Raw genomic sequence first — 18,895 nt, 5'->3', positions numbered from 1 at the left:
TCATGTGGCTGCCACACGGCTGCAAAGCTGAGAGGCTCCTTAGAGGTCTGGTCAGCAGCTCCTTCCAGTCATACATAGGAGCTTGAAGGTCAGAGGGAACAAAGGGCTTCAAGAAGGTGCCAGAGAAACAACAGAACACCAATAAAGTATGCAAATAATGTGCTTTTCTGTTATACAAAAGGGAACATACATCTAGAAATCCATGTTTGCCAAAGCTGTTCACAGGCCAGTGATTCTGGAGTTCATGGAAGACTTTGCAGTACACTGAGACATATTACCATAGTTATGTTCTCACATAAACTAAGAATAGTCCCAGCAGGGAAAAAAAAAACAATTACACACTTTGCTGGAATTGCATCTTTAATAATATAAGCACATGTAGTTATTTAAAGAGGAGAGAGAGAGAGAGAGAGAGAGAGAGAGAGAGAGAGAGAGAGAGAGAGAGAGAAGTTTCTAAAGCCAGCCTAACTAACAGTTTCTGAATGTTCTTCACATTGTATTTAATGTGCATTTTAGGATGTTTTCCTGCATGCAGCCTATAGGAGAGCAGTTTGCAGAATATTAAAGCACAAGTCATTTCAATGCTAAAAGAAATGGCATGCACACTTAAAATTAATCTGTGCAATGAAGTTTTAAAGATTTTGATCAGGCAATAGAAAGATCCTGAGACCAGAGAATCTGGAGGTCTTATTTTTAAAAATTGGTCTTGGGCTAGATGGTGACTGAGATCTGTACAGCATGGATGCTGGAGGCAAAACTTCCCTAGTATCGTTGAAAGGGAGGTTGTTGTCATCATTGTTTGTCTTTGTTTTGTTTGCTCTGCTTTCTTGAGCCAAGATCTCTCTCTGTGGCATAGATTGATCTCAAACCTTCAACTCTCCTGCCTGAGTCTCTGCAGTGCTGAGATAAAAGATGTGCATCATCATAGCCATCAAAAGAGCATATTTTATTATAAATGAGCCATGAAACTGGAATTAAAAATAAGAATGACAGGTAGAAGCCACCCGTTGCAGCACCAATTAGCACAGGGTAGGATCCACTCAGAGCATACAGAAGGGAATCCTCACAAGGAGATGGATTAGCAATTAGTATCAGGAACCCTTAGGATGCTGCCTGCAGAGGGCTGTACATAATTATGCTTCCATTAAGTATATTAAATAGTGCCTGGTTCTCATTCCCCTGTAGTTAGATTATTCTCAGCTATCCACAGTCTCCTTAAGTCTTGCACTATATGCTCCCTCCACATATCACCATGGACAAGGAGGTAAGCAGAATGAACCTCACTTGACCATGAAAGTCAAGAGCAGTGGGCACAAGCTAGCTAGGTTCGTTACCACTAACATGTTTCCTAGCTCCTTCCTAAATGCTGATTATTATTGCTCAGTGGTTAATAGTAGATAAACAACAGCAGATAAAATACGAGAATAAAAACAGAAGGAATCAGTTAAAACAAACCATTTTTTTCTCCTGTAATTTTTCCAGTGGAAAAAATCATTGTCACTCTGTATTAGCTTCTACATTACAGGATCATGGACATTAATGACAGGAGCATTTGAAGACAGTTTTCTGTTATAAAAGTACCCCACCTCCTTCTGTGACAGCCTGCATTTCCTGTTCACCATATCTTTCACTTGCCCAGAACCCCCTGCCTTTACCCTGGCTTGCCTTCCCAAACACTGTGGCCTCCAGATGAATCTGACTCTGCTGGCACAAGATCCCTCTCATGCTTCTTAAAAAGTAACTAGGACACCCATTACCTTTGTAGGTATTTCCTGTACAAACAGTTGGATGAGGGAAGCACCGAGGCCACACTAGATGAGGTAGAGCCACTGTCTGCCCTGTTGTAATGAGAGGGGCAGATTAAGAAGAGAAGATTAGCCTTGGAAAGTGTGGTGAGACTGACTACAAAGATCATGTCAGTGACCTTTAATAGCCGACAAACAATGATATCTGGAGCCAATTTTGGTACTATAATTTTGCCCCGGGCTCTGTAGGAAGCTGCAGTGGAAGCCTCGTACTCCTAATGTCACTATCTGGCTGCAGGAAAAGTTTTCCCAGCCAAGTTTAAACCCCTGGAGACCAGGGGTGTATAATTTAAGCACTAATATAAGCTAAGAGGGAAAGTAACAATACTAGCACTCCCGTAATGGAAAGATCATTATTTTTAGTTTGTATAGAAAGCAGAGCTGGCAGCTGTGAAGAAAAATGTGCCCTTTGAAAAGAACCTACTATTGTTATATTTAAGCTGTTGGGATACAGCCTTTGACTCTGAGCAATTGTCATATTCTCAAAATTATCCCTTGTACAGTTGCTAGCTTAATGATTTTGAAAGTGGCAATATACAAGTAAAGAAAGTGAGGGGCTGGGGCTAAGAAGTGTTTTATGACTCATTATTTCCTTTGCCTGCTGAAGAATTTGTGATCATATTGGGGGTTTAATAATGACACCCTTTAACTCTCTTTTTCTTTCCTAACTCTCTCTCTCTCTCCTTTCTCTCTTATTCTTCCTCTCTCTTCCTTTTTGTGAGTAAATACCCATCTTCACTTACATAGGATAACAGAGAAGTTAAGATCTTAATTAAATAGGTTTAATTCAAAAAGTCATTTTCCTACTTACTGTGTGAATGTGGTAAAATTACTAACTACACCTTTTTTTCAGTTATTTACAAAATAGATAAAATTGAGGTGAGGGTAGCCTTAGTCTCAGAAGGACAATGTGCCATGTTTCTTTTATTTTGCACATATTTACTCTTCCAATTTTATTGGTAACTACACTGATCTGTTAATATGTTGAATTGTGGGAATACAACAGAGAATGAGACATACAGAGATCACTGGCCTGTGGGAACTTGATAGTTTCATAAATCAAGGAAGATAATGCAGATGTGTATCTCAGCACAAAACCAAGTAGGAAGTAGGCATTTTAAAAATGTTTTCCTTTATTCAATGGCAACGCTGCATGCATAGGCAACTGGATTAAGAAGATGGGATGATCAGGTTTGATCCCACTTCTACCAAAGAGGATAATTTAAACAGGGTAGGTAATTTAACCTACCGATTTCCTTAGCCATGAATGAAGATTTGTAATATTTACTCTCAAGGTTGTTATATGGATGAGTGGCTGCTGGCATTTGTGGAGGGTTGTGAATCAGGAAACTTTTAGACCCAAGTATTGACAATTTAGTAATGACAAATAATGACTGTCAAGTTGGATGAACCCGAAAGCCAAAGAAACAACTGGCTGATGTATCTGGCCTGTCTGACTTAGTGGCCACTTATTAGCATCTGACACATTCCAGGTACAATTTTGGAAGCTGCAAGGGAGGCAAACATGGAAAGTGCCTTTCTAAGGTCTTGGGGTCAAGTCATTTCACAAGAAAGACAAAGTTGAGATTAACTCTAGGAGTTGAAGACTCTGTAGGAGCTGTGCAGGAGACAATGTATTCCACTAGGGACCAGCCCTCACCACACCTCATTCTTGCATCAGTCCTGCAAAGGATATTCTATTATCCTCCAATTTTAAAATGAAGAAACTGGGGTTTACAGAGTCTAATTCATTGGAACTAGATCATGTCATCAGTAAAAGGCAATGCTTTGTTTACTAATGTCTATGATACCTGTTCCCATAATGCCACAATATTTCTTGATAGTCACATATACATTCCAGTTTTCCTAGAGGGGAAAGAGTAAGTCAGGAGAAGTATAAACAATTCAATAAATCAATTCCAAGTGCCACCCAAATGAAATGCACTATTATTGTCAAAGGTCAGAGAGAAACACTGAATTTATCCAGGCAGAGTAATTTACCAAGGAAAGTGAGGTCACCTTTAGGTCCAGTACTGAAGTCATTTTTGTCTGTTGATACTGCCAAGTCCCTTTAAAGGACATAATCGAGTGGGACCATTAAGCTAGATTTCAAAAGGCAGGAATACAAACCTGGACTTGAAGTATGTATCCAGGGTGTAATCTTGAGATCATTTTTGTATTTAATGGGCATAATGAAATGTTAATATCATCCAGACATGTCTGTGAATTGTAATATAATTGTGCCAGTTGGTAGATATTTAAGGACATGTGGATCTATTGCAATTCAAATGCAGGAATAAATGTGTCTAGATTTTCAGTCAAGGCTTGGCAGAATGCAAAAGGATTCTGCAGGTTGGCCAATGACTAATAATGGCCATCATTAAATCTTATGAATGAATATGTTAAGAAAGGATAAAGATATAGGTGGAAAGTTCAGCAAAGGAGAATAAAGGAAGAATATTATTTTCATTGTTGTTAGCTCAGTGTTGTCTACAGCACATACTTTCCTCTGCTAGCCTCAGCTACCTAGAGAATACTGTGTTTTGATACTGTTCATTGCTCTTTAACTTATTTGATGCTTATATTGGAATAACTAAAACTCAAATGTAGACTATTTGGAGTTATGTATATACAGATGCACACATTCATATACGTCTCTTGATGGCTAAAAGACATAACCTATAATTATTTAATTATGAATTAACGTATTAGCCCTGGATTCATACTTTTATCTCTTGTGATGTTGGTCACTGTAACTCAGTTCTAAGTGACTGCTGACCACTCAGTGCCTGACATTCTTTCTGACCCCTTGACACACAGGTGAGGTCTTTCATCAGGAAGATAGAAGGAGGAAAGCAATCTTGAGGTATCTAGACATCTGGTAGCATCTTCTGTTGACATTCAGTTACAACAATCACACATTTTGAAACAACTTGTAAAATTTTTTGCAGAACATTTTCTCATCATCTTTCCAGGGCTTTTCCCCTAGTTTCACTTGTTACATTAAAATAGATGCATGGTAAAGTCAGTGTTCTGATGAATGTGTCAAACCATCAGGGGATGGAAAAGAGGGAAAGGTAAAATACCTGAAGAGCCTGACTGAAGAAGGAATCTAGCCTTAGCCAAGCTGCACTGACATGAGAATGAAAAGGGCTTGGGGTGACTGAAATGTGCCAGAGAAGATGCAAATAAAAAACAAATGGAACAGCTGAAAGTCAAAAGCGTAGAGAGCAGGAAGAGGCTGGCAAAGGAAATCTGTGGGGTAACAGGGCTTTAAAACTCCCTGTTTTAAAAGGTTTCTTTCACTTGAATTTATAATATAATCACAAAATTTCTCCCTTCTCAAACTGTTCTCCAAACCCTTCTATATACCTTTTGAGGTAGCTTGAATGTAATTGACCCCCATAATCTCCATAGTGAGTGACAGTATTAGGTGGTATGGCTTTGTTGGAGTGGGTATCGCCTTGTTGAAAGAGGTGTGTCACTGTGGGGATGGATTTTGAGGTTTCCTATGCTCAGGATATAGCCTGGTATCTCAGTCAACTTCCTGTTGCCTGAAAGATGTAGGACTCTCAGCTACTACTCCAGTGCCACATCTGCATGCATGCCACCATGCTCCCCATCATGATGATAATGGACTGAACCTCTAAAACTGTAAGTGAGCCACCCCAATTAATTGTTTCCTTTTATAAGTGTTGCCATGGTCATGGTGTCTCCTCACAGCAATTGAAACTCTTACTAAGACAACCTTCTTTGCTCTCTTTCAACTTCATGGCTTCTTTTTATATTAATTTTGATACACTCACATATATATGTATGCATATATGTATATATATATTCTGAAATATAATCTAATCAGTTTGTATAATGTTACTTCTATATATGTTTTCAAGACTGATCATTTGATACTGAATAATCAATTGTTATATTCTTTCCTGAAGAAGGCTATTTCTCCTGTTTGCAGCATTTCATTGTTGCCTATAGTTCTTTGTGTAGAATTGAGGTCTTGTGGTCTTTCCTTTGTTCACTTTGTTGTTTTGCATGTCTATTGTTGTTACCTTTGTTCAGCTCATGTTGAAGAAGTCATGTGTTGTTTGAATCTTAGATGGTCTTTTAATTTAAAAAACAAACAAACAAAAAAAAAAAAAACAGAGCCAGATATCAGGATGAAAGCTGAAAGAGCAGAGAAGCAGAACACCCAGCCACTAGTTCTTACCTCCACAAAATCCTCAGTCTAAAGAGAGTGAGTTTCTGTTTCCTCACGCCTTATATACCTTTCTCTGCCCTGCCATATTACTTTCTTGGATTAAAGGTGTGTGTGCTTCCCAAGCAAAGGCATGAGATCTCAAGGGCTGGGATTAAAGGTGTGTGCCACCACTGCCTGAGCTCTATGTCTAATCTATTGGCTGGGTCTGTCCTCTGATCCTCAGGCAAGTTTATTAGGGTATACAATATATCACCACAGTCATGTTGGTGAGACTTTATGGATGTAGCTTCTAACATTGCTAGGAGACACAGTCTTACAGCAAACTCTATAATTCTCTGGGTCTTGCAATCTTCCTGTCCTTGATTCTGCAAGATACTCTGAGCCTCAGGTGTATAAGTGTTTTATAGATGTATCCATCAGGCCTGGGCTTCACAACTCCGATTTTATTTAGTTGTGATTTTCTGTAATGGTTACTCTTGTTGCAAAGAGAAGTCTCTCTGATGAGAGGTAAGGACTACCCTTATCTGAAGTTATGAGGACAAATATTTAGAATGTAGTTAGGTATTATGCTGATTTAGTAAAGTGGTGGTTGTAGGTACTCCTACAAGATCCATAACTTCAGTAGCCTTGGTTGGTCTGCTAGGTTTCCAGGATCAGGTGTGATTTTTCCTCTCATTTAGTAGATCTTAATTCGCTGTAGAGAGCTATTAGTTACCCCCAAGGTGTTCATGATACTACTGAACCTTTAGAGTTATCATGCCATGCTGGTCATTGTTAGGGTTCGTAGGTGTCAGCATGGTAGGACTGTTGGTTGTCTTTCTCATTTGGAAGCTTGCATGGTACCATTTGGTACCATGACAGCCAGTTCTCAAGATGATACATCTAGATCAGTTCTATCTCAGGGGATTATGGGCCCTGTTTCTGAAGCATATGGTGTTTTAGCATAGAAATTTACCTTCCACCTCTGAGGTGCAAACAAGGGCAATGTCAAGAATCTATATGTTTGAGGAATCTCTTGGATAGCCTTCAGCAACAACTCAAAAGAGGGCTTTCTCATGTTCAGTACTAGGGTTCTTTTTAGGTGGTCTTTGGCTCTTGAATGGAGCATTGTCAGCTCAGACAAAAAATTTCATTTAAACTACAGATGCACATTTATATATAGTCTTGGATGATATTCTAGTTTTTTACTTTTTTAGGTAGATAGTTTATAGTATAATTCTTTATGACTATTTCAGACATTCTTACTGTTATTTTACCCCCTCCCTCCTTTATTTACCTCCTCTTTACTCCCTAATTAGGTCCTCTTTTTCTCATTTCCGCAGTCAGATCACATGTACCTGCTATTTCTCTTTGTATTGCTTCCTCAACAACCTACACTAGCAAGTGTTCCTTTTTACTTTCCTAGTTTCTGCAGTTACTCCAGGGTTTATTGCAGCAGGAATCTTAAAAGTTCTTATTAATAAAATCAAACCTGAGGCCAGTTATTGGGGTGAACACTGGAAAATCAAAGAGCCAGAACAAGCCATAGCTACCTCCCTCATCAGATCCTCAGCTGGTCTTGTTTCCTCAGACTGGAGGCTTCTGAGTCCTCATCCAGAATTGGTCTCAGCTGAATTACTGCTCAAAAGCCTGAAGCTTAACTAGCTAAAAGCTTAACCAGCCAAATGCTTCTAGTTTCTGGTCTTTGCACCTTATATACCTTTCTGCTTTCTACCACCACTCCCTGGGATTAAAGGCTTGCTTTCTGGGATTAAAGGCCATAGTCACCATGCTTGGCTGTTTCCTTGAACACATGGATTTCTGCCTCTGGAATGCTAGGATTAAAGGTGTGTGCTACCACTGTCTATCCTCATGTTTAATATGATGACTGCTCTGTCGATGACCCCAGATAAGTTTATTAGGGTGCACAATATTTTGGGGAACACAATAGCACCACAGTTTATACTCACATCTGAAGATTTGGGACTAGGGGTCTCTGACTAGAGAGAACATTTGACATTTGAGTTCTTGTGTCTGTGTTATCTTACTCGATATGATTTTTCTAATTCAGTCCTTTTACCTGCAAAGTTCATGGTTTCATTTTACTTTTACAGTTGAACAGCATTTCATAATGTTCTATTTACCACATTTTCCTTATTCATTCATATATTGAAGGGTATTTAGGTTGTTTCTATTCCCTAGCTATTATGAACAGAGCAACAATGAACATGGCTGAGCAAGTATTTGTGGAGTAAGATGTCAACTCCTTTGGGCATTTGCCCAGGCATGTTATAGCTGAGTGATACGTTGGGCTTATTTTTAACTTTTTGAGAGTTCTCCATACAGATTCTATAATGGCTGTACCCATTTACAATCCCAAAGAGGCTTCCCTTTTTCCCTGCATCCCCGCCAGCATTTGTTGTCAGTTGTTTGGCTGATTTTTGCCACTCTGACTGGGGTAAGATGAAATCTTAAAGTTGTTTGCATTTGCACTTCCCTAATTATTAGGAGCGTTTAATATTGGGAGGAGACTTATAGGCATTTTTTTCTTTCCAAACTCATCATTCAAATTCCAGATCCTTTTTTGAATGGATCATTTAGCTTTTTTATTCTTTGATGTTCCAGTTATTTATAGATACTGGATACAAATCCTCTGTCACATGTACAGTTGGCAAGTTTCTCTCTGATTCTTTAGGCTTCCTCTTCACCCGATTGATTGTTTCTTTAGCTATGGAGTTCTTTTATTGTTGTTTTGTTTTGTTTTTTTAGCTTTATAAAGTCACACTTGCCAATTGTTGGTCTTAATTCTTGGGCAAATAGAATCCTATTTTCAAAGTTCTTTCCCATGCCTTTATCTGGTAAGGAACTGCCTATATCACCTCCCAGCAGTTTAAGTTTTTAAGGTTTCACATTTAGTTCTTGATCCATTTGGAGCTAGTTTTTGTGCAAGGTGATAGATAGGATTAAATTTCATTCTTTTACATCTGGACAGCTAGGTTTCTGAGTGTCATTTGTTGAAGATGCTTTCATTTCTCCAGTGTATGTTTTAGGCATCTTTCTCAAGTATTAAGTGGATGAAATTATGTCTATTCATGTAAATTATATGTGTTCATAATTGAGTCTTTTATTTGTTCCTTTGAACTAGACATTTGTTTTTGTCTCAGGACCATATTGTTTATATTACTATGACTTGGTAATATATTTTAAGATCTGGAATGGTAATCCCTTCAGTGTTCTGCTTGCTCAGGATTGTTTTGATAATTTGGGGTCTTTTGTGGTTCCATATGAGGTTTAGAATAGATTATTACTATTATTGTTACTATTTCTATAAAGAATGAGATGGAGGTTCTGTTTGGTATTGCAATGAATCTCTAAATAACTTTGGGGAAATGGTCATTTTCATAATATTAATTCTACCAGTCCATGAGCATGGAATATCTTTCCATGGGTTTCTCGTGTATAATTTGTTTATTTTTTTATAATTATGCTGAGCTATGTTCCATCTAGTCTCCATTCTCTAGGACTTTTATCATGAAGATATACTAGATTTTGTCAAAGGCTTTTTCTATTAAGATGATCATGTGACTTTAAGTCCATTTATGTGGTGTATTAGAATTATTGACTTCCATATGTTGAACTGTCTCTGCATTTAAGGGATAAAGCAAACTTGATCATGGTGGACAGTTTTTGATACAAATCTATATTCTGTGTGGAAGCATTTTTGACTATGTTCTTAGGACTACTGACCTCTGGTTTTTCTTTTTCTTATATTTTCACCTGGTTTATGTGTTTGAACATAACTGGCTTTGATGGAGTTTTGGAGTGATCTTTCAGTTTCTTTGAATAGTATAAAGAAGGATTGTCGGTAGATCTTTGAATGTTTGATAAAATTGGTATTTTTTTAAAGCTAAATGTTTACTAGCTAAATGTTTACTTGCTACTCCAATCTCCTCATTTGTTATGTGTCTGTTATGACCTTGACTTCTTGGTTTAATTTTGGTTGTTTGGCTGAATCTTCAATTTTATCTATTTCTTTTAGGTTTTCCAGTATAATGGACTCCAGGTTTTTAAATCTGAATTTCTCTGGTGCTTGTTGTAACATTCCCCTGTTCCTTTCTGACTCTGTTAATATGAGTCTTCTTTTTCTTTCTTTTGGTTAGTTAGGCCAAGTGTCTGTCAAACTTCTTTATCTTCCTAAAGAACCAACTGCCAGATTTATAGATTCCTTATATTGTTTTCTTTGTTTCTATTTCATCAATTTATGTTCTGATTTTTGTTTCTAGCTGTCGATGGGGTTTGGATTTTGTTTGTTCTTGTTTTTCCACATTTTTAAGTTCCAAATTTTTAGGTCACTCATTTGTGCTCTTTCTCATTTTCTAATGTAGGCACTTAGAGCTACAAATTTCCCTACTAAGACTGCTTTCAATTTGTCACAGATGTGCTGTTATAGAGTGTTTTCATTTTTGTTTAGTTCCAGGAAATTTTTTCATTCTTTCTGTATTTTTTCTTTGACCCACTCATTCAGTGATGAGGCATTTAATCTCCATTAGTTTGTGTATTTACTAGAGATTTTTTTTTTGCTGTTAATTCTTTTTTATTGCATTGTTGTCAAATAGAATACAATGAGTGATTTTGTTCTTTTTGAATTTGCAAAGACATTTTCGTCTCCCAGGGTGTGGTCTATTTTAGAAATGCATTCTTGTGCTGTTGAATAGAATGTGAATTCTTTGGCGTTTGTGTGGAGTATTCTGTAGGCATCGGTAAAATCTGTTGAATGTGTGATGTCAATTAGTTTCTGTTTATTTTTTGTCCAAATTATTTGCCTATTGGAGAAAGTAGAGTATTAGAATCATCTGTTATTTATAGATTGACGTTAATCTGTAATGTATAAAAACAGTACTACATTTTTCTTTTAATGAAATTGGATATACCAGAGCTTGGTGAACCTTTGTTTAGAATAGTAATGGCTTCTCAGTTAAGTCTTATGTTGATTAGGATGACATGTCCCTCTTTATCTCCTCCAATTAATTTTAGTTTGAAGTCCATTTTCTCAGATATTAGGATAGTGATGCATGCTTGCTTCCTAATCCCATTTGGTTGGAATACTTTGGTCTTTCTTTTTACTCTACAGTGGTGTATATCTTTAAAGACAAGATGTGGGTTTGTTTGTTTGGTTGGTTGTTTTTTTTTTGTTTTGTTTTGTTTTGTTTTTGTTTTTTTGTAGTCAACAAAATTGGTTTTTGTTTCTTGATATATTCAATCAACCTGTGTCTTTTGATTGAAGAATTAAGTTAATTGATATTTAACGTTATTATTGAGATGTGTGTATTAATTATGTTTATGGTATTATTGAGTTTTAGTGATGCTGTTTGTGTTCTCAGTGGTACTTTGTGTTTTAATAATCTTGCTTTCATATTTCTTTCCACAGTACTCTGCTATGCTCATTCATCTCTTCAGCCTGAAATATTGCTCCCTGTATTGTTTTAAGTTTTAGTTTGTCAGCTATAAATTTTTTAGGTTGTTTATATAGTAGAAAGTTTTTCTTTCTCCTTTAATTATGGCAGATAATTGTGTTGGGTATATTAGTATAGGATGACCATCATAGTTTTTCAGGACTTGGAATGTATTGTCCAAGACTCATCTAACTTTCAAAGTTTCCATTGATAAATCAACTGCTATTCTGGTACATTTTCCTTTGTATGTGACTTCCAGTTTTTCTCTTGCAGTTTTCAACACACTTTATTTGTTACATATACTTAGCGTTTTACCTATATTCAGTGGGGATTTTCTTTTCTAGTTTTGTTTATTTGGTGTTCTGTGTGCTTCTTGTATCTGCATGGATACATGTCTCTTTAGTATGGGCAAGTTTTCTTCTATGATCTTATTGAAAATCAACTTGGGATTCTTCTACATTACCTATTCATATAATTTGAAGGTTTAAATTTTCCATTGTATCCCATATTTCCGATCTGTTTTTTCCTTTGTTTAATTATGTTTCCATATTCCTTCATTATTTGCTTTAATTCCTCTGCTGCTGTGGATATCACTCTGTGTGCTGTGAATTTGTTGCTCTGATTTGGTTGATGATTGGAATGCTGATTGGCCAGTAGCCAGGCAGGAAGTATAGTATGGGCAGGATTAGCAGGGAGAAGAATTCTGGGAACAGAAAGGCGGGGTGAGAAGTTGCCAGCCAGACACAGAGGAAGCAAGATGTAAAAGTACTGGTAAGCCACAAGGCACGAGGCAACTTATAGATTAATAGAAATGGGTTAATTTAAGATAAAAGAACTAGATAGCAAGAAGCCTGCCTCAACCATACAGTTTATAAGCAATGTAAGTCCTTGAGTGTTTACGTGGGTCTGAGTGGCTGCAGGAGCCAGGTGGACACAGGGAAACTCCAACTATACTCTGCTTCTTATTTGAATCATGATATTCTTTTTTCTGCTTAATTCACTTTATTTGTAAGGCTTTCCTTTGTGTTTTATACTTGAAGTACTTGGTTTTTCAATTCTACCTTCATTTCATCTTGAGTCCTCTTCAGTGTTTCTAGCTCCTTCTTGAACTCCATTCTCAGGCCTTGGATTGTCTTTGTCATTTCCATGAGTCCTAAGCTCTTTCTTCTTAAGTTCATTGAGCTGTTCTTTGTGTCTTCTTTAGACTCAATTCTTTGATGACGTTTATGATTGTTCTTTTCAATTCTATGTCCTATGGTTCATCTAGGTAATTCATATTGGTGAACATTTTTACAGGACTGATAAGTTTTGCAGAGAGGATTCTGGCTTGATCTTTCACATTGTTTGTATTTTGGGGCCTAGTCCTGTAGAGCTCTTTTATTTTTTTTTTTAAGTTTGACATGAACACAGGAAGTTCAGGATGAATAGATTATGTGAAGGCATGATGGGGGGGCTTGGAAATGGTGTGGATGGAATTAACTCAGGTGGACAGAAAGGACTGGGCTGGATAAATATTGTGCCTTCCACATAAGCCTGGATTATGGGGGTAGATTTGGCTCAGTGGAAAAGTTTGGCCTGACAGAAACCTAGAAATTGGTTTTAGTGCAAAGAGTGGTATCCAGAGTAAACCAGAGCACTGGATATGGGACATAGACTAGATTTGGCATGTTGGGGAGGGTATGTGGATAGAGAGGGTCAGGGAGCCTCATGAAGTTAGACTCTGGAGAGGAATGTGGAGGATTTGGCTGCTGGAGAAGTGGATGCCAAAGATCTCTCTTTTTAATAGATAATTAAGAAACTAACAATCTGCAAAGAATAGAAATGTCATCAATTTTGTTGTTGTTGTTTTTTCCTCCTCCTCCTCCTCCTACTCCTCCTCCTGGTGTAGAATGGAGATTCTGATGTTTCAGAAAATTCCACCAGTAAATTAGAAGAATTAATGAATGTGGTAGACTTCACAGAAATAATAGAGAAATACAATAAACAAATAACAATAAACAAAAACCTATCATAAGCAGCAATAATGAAACATGAGGATCTCATTTTTAATATCGCTATATTATGGTACTCAAAATACCAAGGTTCAGCAAAGAAATTATAATGCAAGCAAAGAAAAAAATCTTGCCTACTTTTCTGTTAAGAATAAGAAATTGGCAAAGATGGAAGTAGAAAATATCATCCTAAGTGATGTAACCCAGACTGGGAAAGACAAACATGGTATGTACTTACTCATAAGTGGATACTAGATGTAAAGCAAAGGACAACCAGACCACAACCCACAGCCCTGGATAAGCTAGGAAACAAGGAGTTCCCTAAGAAAGATGCATGGATCACCTTGGGAAGGGGAAAAAGAGGAGATCTCCATGAGTAAACTGGGGATGGGGGGGCAATAGAGGGTAGGAGATGGGGGATGTGAACATGAGGAAATGGGATGGTTGAGCTGGGGGAGAGATGGAGAGGGAGAGCAATGAAAGATATATATAATGTCTCCTTAATAGAGGGAGACATTATGGAGTAAGGGGTGCTAGGAAAATTCCCAGGAATCCACAAGGATGACCTCAGAATAGACTACTAGCAATAGTGGAGAGGGTGCCTAAAGTGGCCTACACTGGTAATCAGATTGGTGAATACCCTGTCATCATAGAGCCCTCATCCAGTAACTGATGGAAGCAAATGTAGAGATCTACAACCAAGTATCAGGCTGAGCTCCAGGAGTCTAGTTGAAGAGAAAAAAGAGGGATTATATGAGTAAGCACGCAGCGGGGGGTGGGAGTGAGGGGATGGGGTGTCAAGGTCATGATGGGGAAATCTACAGAGACAACTGAAACAAGCTCATAGTAAGTCAAAAACTTTAGACTGACAGTGGTGGAACCTGCATGGAACCAGACTAGACCCTCTGCATACAGGAGACAGTTGCATAGCTGGGTCTGTTTGAGGGGCCCTGGCACAAGGATCAGAATCTATCCCTGGTGCATGATCTGGCTTTCTAGACCCAATTACCTATGGTCAGACACCTTGCTCACCCTTGATGCAGAGAGAGGGGCTTGGTCCTGTCTCAACTGAATGCACCAGGCTTTGCTGTCCTCCCATGGGAAAACTTACCATGTTGGAGGAGGGGATGTGGGGGGGGAAGCAGAGGATGAGAGGAGGGATGAGAGGGAGATCTGTGGTTGGTATGTAAAATGAACAATGTTTTTAAATAAAAAAAAATAAGAAATGGCCAAGATTTCTCTCCAAACAATATGAGAATCCATTAATAAATGAGGGCTTTGTTTCATTTTGTTCTGCTGTTGATAGAAGTCAAGGCCTCAGCACCTCAGTTCAAGTTTCAGCTACTAAGCTACATCTCCAGCAAAGAGATGAAGTGTCTTAACCAACTATCTCCACAACACCAAAATGTATAGAAAGCTATGAACAAAACACCTAAAATAAATCAGTAGATTATATTCTCAGAAAACAGAGAATACCGATAAAATATTGTATACCACTAAAAAGAAATCAAGGAAAAATTCTGGAATTAAAACAATTTAAGTTAATAAAAGAAAAACAGTGGAGAAGTTCAACAGTACATTTAATTAGGCAGAAGAAAGGCCAAGTTAGTTGAACTAGTCTGAAGGATACAGAGAGAAAAAGAACAATTACTAAATAAAACCTGTAGAGCATAATCAAATGACTCATACGCACATAATGACTTCTTAGAGATAGAGAAATAGCAGGAAAGGATGTTTAAATATAGATGTGCTCATCCCACAGTGGCAAAGTCAGAGGACAGCTTTTAGGAGTTGGTTCTCTGATTCCACCTTACATTCAGGTCATTAGGTCTTTGAAGGCTGACGCTTTTGTTACTACTTTTTCCCACTGAGCCATCTCACCAGCTCCAAATTTTCTATTTTTGATAAAAAACATTATCCTGCATATCCAAGAGGCTCAGTGTACTTCTGACAGAAAAGAGAGAATAAAAAGAAGGAAATAAGACAGGGAAGAAGGAAGGAAGGAAGGAAGGAAGGAAGGAAGGAAGGAAGGAAGGAAGGAAGGAAGGAAGGAAAAAAAGAAGGAAGGAAAGCTTCCTCAAAAGGATGATGACTCCATCTTATTATAAAGCTGGTGCACCAAGCCAAGAGATATCTTTGAAAGTAGAGAGAAGAGGCCCATCATGCTTAGAATACCATAGGTCTATTTCCAGTTAGATAGATAGGGCAGGGGGAATTTTTTTAATTTAATATAATTTTTTATCAATTCTTTGGGAATTTCACATCATGCACCCTAATTCTGCTCACCTCCAAGTCCCCCGATACTCTCCTCTCACCCCGGCAGTGTCTCCACAAGAGAAAAAATTTTAAAAATCAAAACAAAACAATCAAGCAAGTGAACAAACAAACAAACAAAAAACCTCTTCACTCTTCCATCTTTCCTGCCTCTCAAACACCTCTTCATTTGTCCTAGTGGCATTGGGAGCTGTGATGTGTCACACAGTTTACCCTTTTTGTCCAAACACCTTTACTTGCAAAAGTTTTGTGCAAGGAGTCATTGGTCTGGTTCAAGGCCTCTGGTTTCTGGTATGCCATCATCACTGGATCCTCACTGAAGTTCCTCTCATATCTGCCCTGAGTCATAGAGATCATGTGGGTATCATTCCACAGGACCAGCTCCCCAGCAAGATATGGATGTGGTAAATGGTAGGATGGGCCAACCCAAGGCCTGGCTGTGGGCCTGGGTGGTAACTGAGCTGATTAGTCTGGGCCACTGAGGCTGCCCCTCTCAGGTGAGGGGCGGAGCCAGCTCCCCTATGCCCATGCCATCAGGGTCAGTTATCCTCACTCATGGTAAGTGGTGGGAACATCTCTCCTGAGTGACAAGTGAGATGGGGACGCACCACTCCCACGAGGGTCCTGTCCCACTCTTTTGTTGCAGTGTTTATTGAGGGGCACATCAGCTTTCCCAGGGCCAGCAAAGGGCATGGCTGAGTCGGTATTGCCCTCTGATTTCATCACTTATGGTTCCTATGGCCTTTGAGGTGACATGGGCCGCAGACATCAACACAGAACCCAGCTGCAGCAGGACCATGGACCCAGACATGGCCCTTAGCTGCAGCTCTGGCCTGGATAACATCCTGATTCTGGGTGGAAGCACAGGACACTCTGATCAAGATGGTTCTGGCAATGGCATAGCCTGAAGACACCAACAAAGCCACAGGTTGCAGCCCCAACCCCAGGCTTCAATGTGACCTCTAGTGGCAACATGTGCCTTGAACTTCAACATGCACCCCTGCTGCAGTAGGAGCAGAAACCCAGACATGGTCCTTGGCAGCAGCTGGGTCTGGATGATACCATGGCCCCAGGTGCCAGCAGAAGCCACCTAGGTCATTATGGTTGTGGCTGCAGCACTGCCCTCAGATACCAACATGGCCACAGGCGGCGGCCCAGACACTAGGCATCCTTGTGGCCTTTGGTGGCAACATGGGCCATGGATGTTGTTCACACAGATACTGACTGTGGTAGGATCAAAGATCCAGACATAGACCTTGGCAGCAGCCTGAGACTGGAGGCTTGCCACCCATATCAGTCTACTTCCTACCACCTTAACTTCTTCAGTTCTGCCTCTTTCCACAGAACATGAACCACTCCACTTCTCTTTCTCTCCCATTTCTCCACCACATATTTGCTCATTATATCATGCCAGTCAGGCCTGTGGAGTATGTATCTTCCCACCAGCCCAGGCCTTGATGGCCCAGGTTGACCTGTGAGTATCTAGCACCCACCTGAGTGGAATTGCATGAGGTAGACTGTAGATGTCTTCTTGCCAACCAGGGGAAATTTTAATATGCTGAAAAAAACCCAACCAACCAACCAACCAAACAAAAACAATTATCTACTTCTATACCTGGTTTAACTATCTATGAAGAAGTTAAAACATTACAAATAAACAAGCATTGAGACCACTGTCAGGATTAGACCTGTGTTTACCAGAAATGTTATTCAGGCTTGAAAGCTAATATTGTTTATTCTAATTATAATTTTTAAGTAAAAAAATATAAAATAGACAGAAAGACCCCCACAGACCCCCAGCACCAAAGTTTGCAATAGCTTCTATGAGTCTGCCCACTGTGTTGCCCAGATCCCCCAGCAAGACCTGGGGGCAGATCCAGGTGATCCTCAGGCCCATGTTCTCAGGAAAAAACATTGAGGTAATTATAAGAGTCTGGCATTTTCAGATTGCTGAAAAGAAGTGCCTGGTCTTCAAGTATGCCAAAGATTCGCTCTATAGCAGCAGCTTCTCCACACACAAACAGAACACCATAGGTTCACTGCAGGCCTCTCTGCTCCAGGATGTGGCCCAGAAAGCCCTGGCTTTGAGTGTCATTGGCATGGATGAAGGGCAATTTTTCTCTGACATCATGGTGTTCTGCAAAGTGATGGCCAATGCAGCAAAACAGTTGAAGTCTAAAGTTTCTCCAGTCCCTCCCAGGCCCCTCACGGTCCAGACAAATCTCTCTCACCTGTGATCCTACAGCCACTCAGACCCAAGTAAACACACAGAGGCTTATATTATTTACAAAGTGTATGGTCTATGGCAGGTCTCTTGCTAGCTAGCTCTTGTATCTTAAATTAACCCACTTCTATTAATCTATGTTTTGCCACATATTCAGTGGATTACTGGTCTGCTGGCATGTTGTTCCTTGGGCAGACTCCACCTTTCTCTTTCCTGTCTCTCTCCTTGGATTTCCTGCCTACCTCTAAGCTGCCTTGCTGTAGGCAAAAGCAGCTTATTAACCAATGAGAACAACATATATTCACAGCATACAGAATGACATCCCCCAGAAGACAGTGATTGTGGAAGCACTAGATGGAACCTTGTAGAGGAAGGCTTTCAGCAGCATTTTGAACCTGGTTCTCCTGACTGAGAGTGTAGTGAAGCTGACTGCCCCATGTATGGAGTGCTTCAGAGAAGCTACCTACACCAAGAGGCTGGACCTGGAGAAAGAGGTGGAGGTGACTGGTCGAGCAGACAACTACCACTCTATGTGCCCTCTATACTCCTTTAAGCAGTCCAAGGTCTAGCCTGCTGGGCCAGACAGAAAAAAGAACTGTCCAGTGCTGGGACAGCCTGGAGAGGCCTCAGCTGTCAGGAAGCTCTTTGTCCCTCACCAAGTACTATAGTACAATTCTGTCAGTTGAGATGAGGCCTGCCAGCTCCTACTCCAGGGAGACTCTCAGAGAGCAGGCGGGGGGTGGGGTGGCTGGGACTGCTGTACCTAATGGACACTGTGCCCTGAACAGCCTCATCCACTTGTCACAGGTTTTTTTAATTCCCTTCTTGGTTGCTTGAGATGCCTCAGCCAAAACTTAACCCAACCCCTGCTTGGTGGTTAGAGTCTGACATTCAGCCAAAGGTGAGGACAGAGCCACATGGTGTTGTGACATTGGTGGTGGGGGCTTCTTCCTTCTTAGTGG

At 39.6% G+C, this 18,895-nt stretch overlaps 1 pseudogene; it reads left to right on the top strand.

Annotated features, from left to right (window-relative positions):
- Positions 1 to 16,809: 16,809 nt before the first annotated feature.
- LOC114703524 lies at positions 16,810 to 18,601 on the top strand (annotated as a pseudogene).
- Positions 18,602 to 18,895: the final 294 nt, after the last annotated feature.

This window comes from Peromyscus leucopus, chromosome 5, assembly GCF_004664715.2.
Source record: "Peromyscus leucopus breed LL Stock chromosome 5, UCI_PerLeu_2.1, whole genome shotgun sequence".
In the NCBI taxonomy this organism is placed as follows: domain Eukaryota; kingdom Metazoa; phylum Chordata; class Mammalia; order Rodentia; family Cricetidae; genus Peromyscus; species Peromyscus leucopus.
This window is presented reverse-complemented; position numbering and strand designations above follow the sequence as displayed.